At 34.3% G+C, this 10,759-nt stretch overlaps 2 long non-coding RNA genes across 2 annotated transcripts; both read left to right on the forward strand.

Annotated features, from left to right (window-relative positions):
* The first annotated feature begins 4,171 nt into the window (after window positions 1–4,171).
* On the forward strand, window positions 4,172–5,124 carry LOC116136051. The gene is made up of 3 exons (XR_004128972.1): window positions 4,172–4,189; window positions 4,402–4,507; window positions 5,094–5,124. It is a non-coding gene; the product is annotated as an uncharacterized LOC116136051 (long non-coding RNA).
* Window positions 5,125–5,132: 8 nt separating this feature from the next.
* Window positions 5,133–6,750, forward strand: LOC116136050. Its single transcript, XR_004128971.1, has 3 exons — window positions 5,133–5,176; window positions 5,737–5,810; window positions 6,530–6,750. It is a non-coding gene; the product is annotated as an uncharacterized LOC116136050 (long non-coding RNA).
* The last annotated feature ends 4,009 nt before the right edge of the window (window positions 6,751–10,759 follow it).

A 10,759-nucleotide genomic window follows, 5' to 3' on the forward strand; every position in this document is an offset into this window, starting at 1 on the left:
TATTATATTTATTTTTATTATTACAATTTTACGTTCGTTTAATTTTGAAGATGGGGAGTATTGATCAAATTTGGGGGGTTGGAAAACCACTTCCCTTATTTTATTCAAGTAATGGGCCAAACTCCATGTCAAAAGTATTGGGCCAAAGCGTTGAATCAATGGGTTGAATTTTTTGGCAATTTGGGGTAACATCAAGCTTCTTTTAAATATTGGGTCATTCTCTACAAATTGTGTATTAGGCCAATGCTTTCAAACAAATGGGGCTGTACTCTTTCGAGCAAGTAATCCAAGTAAATGGCCTACTTTTTTTTGACACTTAATAGTTTAATTCATGGGCCAAGTTAGCAAAGTTGGAACGCGAACTTAATAATAGAAGTTCTGAAGTTATGGGATCAAATTTAAACAATCTTTTGGACCTATTCTTTTAATAAGCTTTTAGGCCATTTTAAACAAGTCATGAGCCAATTCTTTTCAACAATTTTCTAAGCAAATTCATGGGTCACCTTTATCAATGGTTCTCCTAGTCAAGTCATTGAGTACTTGGAATGTAATTATGGGGCCTCTTTCATTGCATTGCACAACCCATATCATTAGTGTGTTTAATGTTGATGACCATTTCTCTCAATGAAGCCTATACGTGATTCTTAGTCAAAATGAAACTTATAAAAAGGCCTTACTCTTGACTGAAGGCCTGTATTGTCGATCATCAAGTTCTGTAAAAACCTAAATAGTCAATTCCTAGGACTATTGTCACAATTCAAAGTTGGAATAGTCAATTCTCAGGCTATCATTCAAAGTCTACCGTTCCTTAAGGCTCTAACACGTAAATCCATCTTTTTTTAAGACTCTATGTTCTCCATCAACGTAAGACCAACCCTTCATTAAGACTTTAACATTCTTTATCAATGTAAGATCGTGATTTCTTAAGACTCTAGCATTCCTTATCAATGCATGGTCACCTTTTCCTAAGGCTCTGGCATTCTTTATTATTGTAAGACCACCCTTTTAAAACTCTAGCATTTTTATTTTAAGAAGGCGATATTACATTAACAAAGAATGTTAGAGTCTTACGAAAAAGTGGTCTTACATTGATAAAAAAATTTAAGAGCCTTAAAGATATTGTGGTCTTACATTGATTTTTTTTTAAAATTGCCAAAGCCTTAAAAAAGGGAGGACTTGTATTTGGTTGCCTGTAAATTAACTTTTTGGGCCTTTTAAGGAGTAATCTCGAGAATGAACTATCTAGGCTATTTGTTGAATGTCCAAGAATTGATTGTGAAGACTTTAAATTTCAGTAGTAATCCCAAGAATCAATTAACTACGTTTTTAGGGAACCTAAAGATCGACCATTTGGACCATTAGCCATTACCACTACTGAGGTGGATTTTTTTTTTTTTTTTTTTAAGCTTTCTTTTCTACTTGGAATCTTATATGGGTCGTTGGATGAAACAGTAGACCTCCTTGACATAAATGGCCACCAACGTAATACCCTTTCAATATGTGGGTTATGGAACGCCATGAAATCAGCCACGTAATTACACTTTAAGAGCCCAATGACTTGTCAAGGAAGACCGTCTATAGGAGCGATCCATGACTTATGAAAATCGGCCTGTGAATTTGCTTACAGAATTCTTAAAGAAAATTGGCCAAAACACTTGTAGGAATTTGATGCAAATTTCGGCTTTTGAGCTTGTACGAATTTATTGCCCCATGACTTACGGAGATTGGCCCATGAGTTTGCATGTTAAAAAAAATAAGCCTAAAATTTGTTGAGATTGGCCCTTGACTTGTTTAAAAGTTGCCCTTAAAACTGGTTAGGAGAAATGGCCCAAAAGCTTGTTTAAATTTGGTCCAAGAACTTGTAGACTTACATGGCCCAAAAGCTTGTTTAAATAGCCCTCGGTGAGCCTGACACAACTCGCCTCAACCCTTCCTATCCTATAAGCTCTGAACGCACTTATAAGACTTGGATGACCAAGTCGTACCATGTGAAAAACCGTGAAAACCCATAAATAATTTAAAAAAAAAAAATGTTTTCCAGATATGCTTCTCATAAAAACATTCTCTTAATTTGTCATTAAAAACATTCCATATAATATAAACGTATTTGAAAATCTAAACACATGGCACATTCATTTTATGAAACCTGAAGAGTGAGGTATCAAATTTTCATATCTGTTAAAATCAGTCACACGAGATAAACATATGAAATAAAACATAATCCGCTACCGAACAAACATGACATTTTACACACATGATGAGACGATGACATGTGGGCCTAACCTCCAAAGGAATCACTCCCCAACACGATCTTCCTGAACCTGGGGAAAAAACATTCTAAAAATAGGTGAGCTAAAATACTCAATGAGTGTGGGATTGGATAAAAACATCCTTCTGAAAAGCTTTTATACAACAATGATTTTTCATGCTTACCAAAAACACTTTCAAATAAACATGTTTGCAATTTTCTCAAACCCTTACAATATAACTGTACATGCTCATGCTTCTGTAAACAGTTTTTTCTAAAAAAATCATGTTGCAACCAATCTATGTCATCACTCGAAGGAACACTTATAACTCTGAAAAATAATTACTCTGAAAGGTCGTGTTGCAAACATCAAAACATCAAATGCAGTCATGTATCTCTGAAAAGAAATAATGCTCTATGAATGTCATGTACATAACAGAGACTTCGTGCAATTGTGATTAACGCAATTAATCCATGGTTTTACTAATACTAAAAATTGAATCTGATTCTGAAAATCTATAAAAAGAAATCATACTGCAAACATCCACATCATCACTCAATGAATGCTTAATTATGGAATGACATTTTAGAACGTACAAACAATATTCATGCTTGCAAATTAATACTCATGTATCTCAATTTTCTCATGCCTTTAAAACAACATTACTAAAATCATATTTCAAATGTTTGAATTAGTCTCATGAAACTAGTATTAATAAATGATACCTATTTTGATTATATGAAACTAAAAACCAATTTCTAAAAACTATGCATGGATATCTGATTTTTGAATACTGAAAAATTTATGCTGATAACTGAATTTTAAATTAAATACTGTAGATTTTACTATACTGAAAACCTCTAAGTTGGATACTACCTTACCATTAAATACTGAAAACTGTTTTCTATTCTTAACTAAAAAACAGATCTAATACTAATCACTGAAAACTCTCACCACAACTAGTACCCAAAAGTCAACCCATCCAACCTAGTAAGATCTAACATCGCGCGGATTGAATGCTAAATCCATCCTGCTAGACCGAATCAAACATCGCTCAAGCCTTTGAACTCGGTGGAATTCGCACGCTCAAGTCCAACACAATCAAATCCTGGTAGGTGGAATCGGATGCCGCTCAAGCCTTCGACCCAGCAAGACCATGCATCGCCTGGGCCGGCATAATCAAATCTTGTCTAGCGATATCAGCCTCGCTCGGGCCTTCGACCCACTTGGGCCAACAAATGACCAATCATACGCATGCACAGAGTCATCACATAATATGGGAGGGACGGGTACTACGTTGGTTTGAAAATCATTTATCTCTACTTTCTCAATCCTCACTTTTCTCATAAAACTTATGTTTTTCTTCTTTATAAAAGGCATATTTAAAAATCATAATACTTATATAAAGAAAATGGGTAAACATGTGATTTCATAATGTTTCTCAAAAACCAACAATTTCGACACATTTTTCGTTTCTCATTTCAACTACTCATCATCCACATCAGAATTCATCTCCACCAAATGCAAACAAAACTTCCCGCATTTAGTAACAATAAAACTTTCGCTAATGTGAATTCATCAACATTTTCAAGGCAACATTTAACAATTAATCACATTATTCAAACATAGTCTCACAACATTTCTCAANGATAGCCATCTAAATTTTAGAATTTGTATCCCTTGAGATGACAATAGTGAACTCATTTGTTTCAATGTTTGTTATAAACCTTTCTACTTCTTGGTCTTTTACTCAACCAAAACCATGTGTAGTTATTGCTTGGATTTCTTGGTGTTAATATACTTTTGGATACTTGAAAATTTTTGCTGCTATTTTTTTTAGTACAAAAAATTAATAATAATAAGAAGACTGACCAACTTCTGTTTATTAATCTTTTGTAGCATAATCAAGGTTCAAGTATCCAGATCTTACTGATGTATAGGTGATTCTCCTTGTAATCAAATACTATACTTGCTGTTCCTAAACTTGCTCATATTGCAGTTGCTAATACTACTGTTTTCTCAGAGTTTTGAGTTTACGTATTTTTAGGCAGCATGTAATCCTTATTGAAGCTTTGATGTCTCAATTTAAATACCCTTACTTTGTTATTGATGGGATATCCTTTTCTTGTTTGTGATTGACTTTGTTATTCAGTGAGGAGCTATCCCACATGCTCTATGCTGCAGCAGACATGGTGTTAGTTCCATCCATATATGAACCATGTGGCCTTGCCCAAATGATTGGAATGCATTATGGAGCGGTATGCACTCATTTGAGTGATTAGATTGCACAAAAATAATGCACAATTTTTTATTTTTTTTTCTCATAAGAAGCAATGAACACCAAATAATTTACAGTAGCAATAAGTAATTGTAATATGTATCTTTTGTTCCATTTATTTAACTTTTTTTCTCAATTGTCTTTGCTAGTCACAATACCATTTTGCCTAGACATGATTTGCTGCTTGTATTGAAATTTAGATACTCCATTAATCTCTAAACTAAACTTTAGATAAGGTTCCAATAGTAGTATCTCATGTAAGGTGGTATTAATCTAATCAACTGGCATGTCATTTCAATGAAACAAAAATACAAGTACAACTTATTATAATTTAATTAATTTAGTGGAGGAATTCGAATTATAAACCTTTTTTTCAAACTGAATCTAACATCTAGTTTAGATACCACTAATCCCGAAAACCTAACCTTAAATCCAAATATTTTTAAGCTCCAACTATCTGCATTCCATCGAAACAATATCATATTGAGAATAGTTAAATAATATATGCTATCAGGATATACTAACAGTTTGCAGATGGCCTCATTTGGAATAAAATATTGTTTCAGGTCCCAGTTGTTAGAAAGACTGGTGGTCTTGTAGACACCGTCTTTGACATGGATGACTTGTCAAACCATGAGATGGCCAATGGGTATGCTCTATAATTCTTGATTTTTTTTTTCTTGATACTGTTGAATTCTTCCTAACAAGTGTTCATGGACATGAACACTCTGTGAATAGCTCTATAAATATAATCTACCTTGATGCATTGTCAAAAACTAAACTGAGGCCACAATCTGTTTTCTTTAACATAAAGTGGGTGGATGTCTTTGTGTTTGTGTTAAAAAAAAAATGTTCAAATGATAAAAGAAAGTTCTTTTATGCAGGAATTTATTAAGCTGGGCTTTATAATAGATATTTTGCAGGAATGTTCAAATGAAGCTTATTATAATATAACAGTAGTGTAATACATCAATTTATTGTTTATATATACTGTAAATTCAAAAGCTGGGTTATTAATGGCTCATGTGAGATGAAATTCTGCAAGATTCATTGACATTGAAATTTGTTCGACTTTTCCTGTCTCTTTCTTCATGAATTTTCTTGATTGATAGAATGAAATTGCTTCTGTTCTCATTTTTCTAAAATTTGTTGATGCTCTAAATTAACATTCGCAACATGTTTAACCCTTTTTTTTCCTTCTTTTTCCAGGTTTGTCTTTGAAGGAATAGAGGAAGGATCCTTAAATTCGGCTCTAGACAGGGCATTTAGATACTACAGAGACAGTAAGTTAAATTTACACCGGACTTAAAATATATTCACGTCATGCAGTTAACAAATTATTCTTTACCACCAAAATCAATCTAAGCATAGCGAATAGTTACCTATACATGGCTGTTGACTTTTGATTGCTTGCGCGTTATTGCTAAATAATGAGGTGGATGAGCCTTGGATCCAGATATTAGTATCTCATGAATACTGAGAACTTTTCCTTCGTTGCCAGACTAATTTAGATACTGGTTTTATAACCTGGCTTAAGGTTTTGTGGAAGTAATCACTGGTTCCGTCTATCTTCAAAACAGTCAAAAACCTGTCATTTCTTCTTAAGTTAGTCAAGGCTGCATTCTTTTCCATTTCTGTTTTCTACATTTTTCTCAGTGGAAAATGCATAATTTTTGTTCACAAACCACTTTCATTTCGAAATACCAAAACGGAGAAATAGGAGAAAACATGTGTAAACCAAAATTAAGAAAACAAGGAAAACATGGTAAAGTCGTTTTGTTTTGATTTTCAAATACTATTTTCAGAAAATGATAATGAAGGCATATTTAATTTTTTAAGATACAAAATTAACTTTTTTGTTTCATTTTCAAAAACAAACACTAACAATGATACTAAACCTCATTTAAATTGATAGTGAACTAAAATAGTGTCTGTATTACATCTCATGTAGGGGAGCAAAATATTATGCTTCATAAGTTTTAGTCACTTCGTTTCTATGCAGAACCAGATGAATGGAACAGTACTGTGCAGAAGGTTATGGAAATTGACAATAGCTGGAACAACACAGCTGGGAAATATGTCAAGATATACAACTCTGTCAGAGTGGTGTGCTAATATAAATCCTAAGTGGATATACTAGAACATCGAGATACATGCACCAAACTTCCCAGTGGATGCAAAACCTAATTTCAAATAAAAGCATCTGATGTGCTACTGTTAAGGAACCTTGGGATGCAGCCATGGTCCAAGTTTGATGCCCTGGAATCTAGAAGTTTATCTTTTGGGTAGAAAGCAGAGTTGCACGTCGAGAATGGTGGGAACAACACCAATATTAGTAACTTTTGTTATTCCAGCTGTATATATGTTACTGTACTGTAGAATACATGAGCATATTTATCTCATTATGTATTAACATACTTTGCTTGACCAAGCAAGTACCTGGACCTTCCAACAAACTAGTTGTGTTGCAATAACGATAAGGCTCATTTGATAACATCACAAGCCTTCATTCCAAGCAAATATAAAGAGTTTTTCGAGTGTTTGTGATTTATTTTCAGGCTTATTTAGTGCCAACCTCCATCAGTTTGCGCACTAAAGCTGCACGGTTTTTCTAGGTCCATGAGAGCAGGCAATGACAATGGTTGCCTAATTTTGTATCCCATAGTATTTGATGGGAAGACTACCCTCGGCAAATCCTATCAAACTTAAGAGCTCCATCTTTTCATTGTCACTTACACCAGAAAGGAAGATATTGCTCTTATCGGGATTTGCACTCAATTTGGACCAACTTTCAAAGGTAATTAAAGCATTCTTAAAGAGAGACAGAGAAGTACCTTCAACTTCACACAAAAGCATGAGATCACCCGCGAAACAAAGATGAGTCAGCCCCATTTTCTTGCATCTCCAATGAAAACTAAAACTCGGATTAGCCGCCACTCTATTCAAGAGCCGAGAGAGAACCTCCATAGCAATAACAAACAAGGGGATAAGGGATTTCCTTGTCTCAGCTCCCTAGAGCTCCCAAAGAAAACCCACCGACTCCCCATTGATAATCAACGAGAACCTAGGAGTTGTGATGCATTTGGATATCCAATTGACAAGAACACTCAGGAATCCAAAATTCTTTAGGACTTTTAAGAGAAACTTCCAATTAACCGAGTCATAAGCCTTCATTAAATCAACTTTCAAGGCATACCTTTTTTCCTTGGCCGAAGCTAAATTGTAGTTGTGCACCAGCTCTTGGTATAAGAGGATATTATCTCCTATTCTCTTATCACCAACAAAGGCTGCTTGTGCCAGATCAATGAAGAGAGGTAAAACACTCTTAATTCTATTTGCGATGATTTTGGTGATACATTTATAAATTATGTTGCAACAAGAAATGGGCCGATAGTCCTTACACAAAGAAGCATTATCACACTTGGGAATAAGAGCAATTGAAGCATTATCAATGACATGACCTTAAGGTACCTTCCTAAGAAGTTTTCCCTTTTTGAAGAAGTCTTTAATAGCCATAATCACATCTTCGTCTTGGCCTACTCCCTACTAGAATTGTAAATCTTCGTCTTAGCTTTTACTCTCTCTTTTTGTGTGGTCATAGGTACCTTAAGGTCATGTCATTGAATTACCAGAAATCTTTCTTCCTATTCCTTACTCTAGTTAGAGCAGTTTTTGCCGGCTTAGTTGCAGATACATACTTGGAGGCCATCTCTGTCACTTCTTTCAAGAAAATTATGATGAGTAACCCATCTCCAGTACTTAATTACCATTAGTGAGCAATTCATGCATCACAAAATAGTTTCGTTGTTTTCAATTATGAACAGTTTGTGAAAAAAAATTGCTTATTTCCTAAATTTAATTTTGGAGAAACATGAAAGCTTATATTGTGGTAAAGTATCTAACAAGGAGGTGCTTTTTAATTGGTCGGCGGGTGGGACTCCAAAAAGAAGCAAAGAATGGCTCGGTTGATCTACTCAATTGTGCTGCAGGTATGATGAACTCGAAGGAGATGAAAAAGAAGAGATTGCTTGTTTAGCATAGGATGGTGATCTACAATAAGTTGGCACGGTCATTGGCTCCTGAAATTTGTGGACATGAAGGTAATAAAGAAGCTCTACTTCACCTTGTGGGTATTCTTTCTCGGAGGTTGAAGGATGGGGATGTAGGTAGAAGTAATCTAGTGATATAAGAACGCCTATGGGGAGATTGATTTTGCTTGTCACTACAGCAGGCGGTACAGTCCAACTAGCACTGTGGAATGATTTGGGATACATGGTAATACATATTTTCATTTTCTTTATATAAGAAGATATGAAATTATAGTAGTAATTTAAATAGAACGAAGTTACATAAGTAGACCATCAAGGCATAATGAAAGCCAAAATCCAATGGGGAGTGCAGTATCCTATGCAGTAATAAAATGTGTTAAGCTTGATTGCTGAAGCTATTTGATTTTGACAACTAAAGTTATTGCTTCTTTTTTATTTTTGGGTAAGTAGGCTTTTATAGAAAGGGGAAAGAATGTACAAAAGGCTTAAAAGTCGGCCAACCTAACTCAGGACAAGCCCTGGGTTAGTAAAGTTATTGCTTCCGATATGCCATGAAGGATTTTCTGGAGTTATGACAAGAAATTTCAGTGCGCCATTAACTACAGGGAGGTTCAATTTTTAAGCTGATGGAAATGATGCTTTTTTAAAGCAATTTTCGTTTTTGGGCTCCAATGTTATACGAAACATAATCTTCTCTCTTTTTTAATTTAAATGACAATTTTCTAATTCTAATTTTTGATTCAGGTCAATTTTTATGAGTAAGACTAGACTTCTCAGGTAGACAAACAAGCTTTGTAGTGGGCACAGTGGTGTGACAAAACCCAATTTCTCTAACAAGATGTCTTGTCCATATAAGCTCACAAGTAACTTGTGCCATAACTCGATACTCAGACTCTGCACTTGATCTAGCTACAACCGATTGTTTCTTACTTTTCCAAGAAATAAGATCTCCTCCAACAAAAACACAAAACCCAGTAACAGACCGTCTAGGCAATAGCCTGGAAACATACAACTTTTCAAATAGTTGGTCCAAAATTTTAGCTTCACCATTAGCTTGATTAGGAAGTCAATTGAGACAACATTTTGACCGGAAGTAAAATATGTAACAAGAAAGTAAGGCAAATAAAAATTTCAGACATAGAAGCAGCAAAAGTTTTTCTTATTCCAAGCAAACAAAACAAATGGACTCCAAACATCCACATCCTTTGTCTACCAAAACTAAGATGAAAAAAAATACATGAACCAGGTACTCACATTCTTCAAATGGTTCAGGCTCAATACCAGGATAGGGGTAAAAATGGTTCTATTACCTAGACACAAAAAAAAAATATATATAAAGATTAAAAAATCAAGAGCACTGATATTTATTAAGGAGAGAAACAAGGTGCATTAAGTGAGAATAGTGAAAAGAGACACGATGCAATATCTGCATGTTGTTCAAAAATTTTGTCAATTAATCTTTATCGATTTAATGATTTAGAGCTTAAAACTTTATGCAATTGATTACTTGTTTTTATCACATCATATTGATCTTTAGGTTGGAACTTTGAAGTTCAAAATCAGCAAATTGCCATTAAATAGTCATATGAGAACTCCAAATTCCCATATGGAACTAGATAGTTAAGAGGAAGCATTTAGAATGAAGGTCATAAAGCACATAAATTTATGCACAAACCTCTTCAAGAAAGAGAAAACAAGATTAGGATGAGTCCACCTGAGTTCTTAGAAATAGAATTGTCTCAAAGAGATAAATCCACTGTGCCCACTACAAAGCTTGTCTGTCTACCTGAGAAGTCTAGTCTTACTCATAAAAATTGACCTGAATCAAAAATTAGAATTAGAAAATTGTCATTTAAATTAAAAAAGAGAGAAGATTATGTTTCGTATAACATTGGAGCCCAAAAACGAAAATTGCTTTAAAAAAGCATCATTTCCATCAGCTTAAAAATTGAACCTCCCTGTAGTTAATGGCGCACTGAAATTTCTTGTCATAACTCCAGAAAATCCTTCATGGCATATGGGAAGCAATAACTTTACTAACCCAGGGCTTGTCCTGAGTTAGGTTGGCCGACTTTTAAGCCTTTTGTACATTTTTTCCCCTTTCTATAAAAGCCTACTTACCCAAAAATAAAAAAGAAGCAATAACTTTAATTGTCAAAATCAAATAGCTTCAGCAATCAAGC

The sequence above is a fragment of the Pistacia vera genome, unplaced genomic scaffold (genome assembly GCF_008641045.1).
Source record: "Pistacia vera cultivar Batoury unplaced genomic scaffold, PisVer_v2 Contig309, whole genome shotgun sequence".
NCBI classification, from domain to species: domain Eukaryota; kingdom Viridiplantae; phylum Streptophyta; class Magnoliopsida; order Sapindales; family Anacardiaceae; genus Pistacia; species Pistacia vera.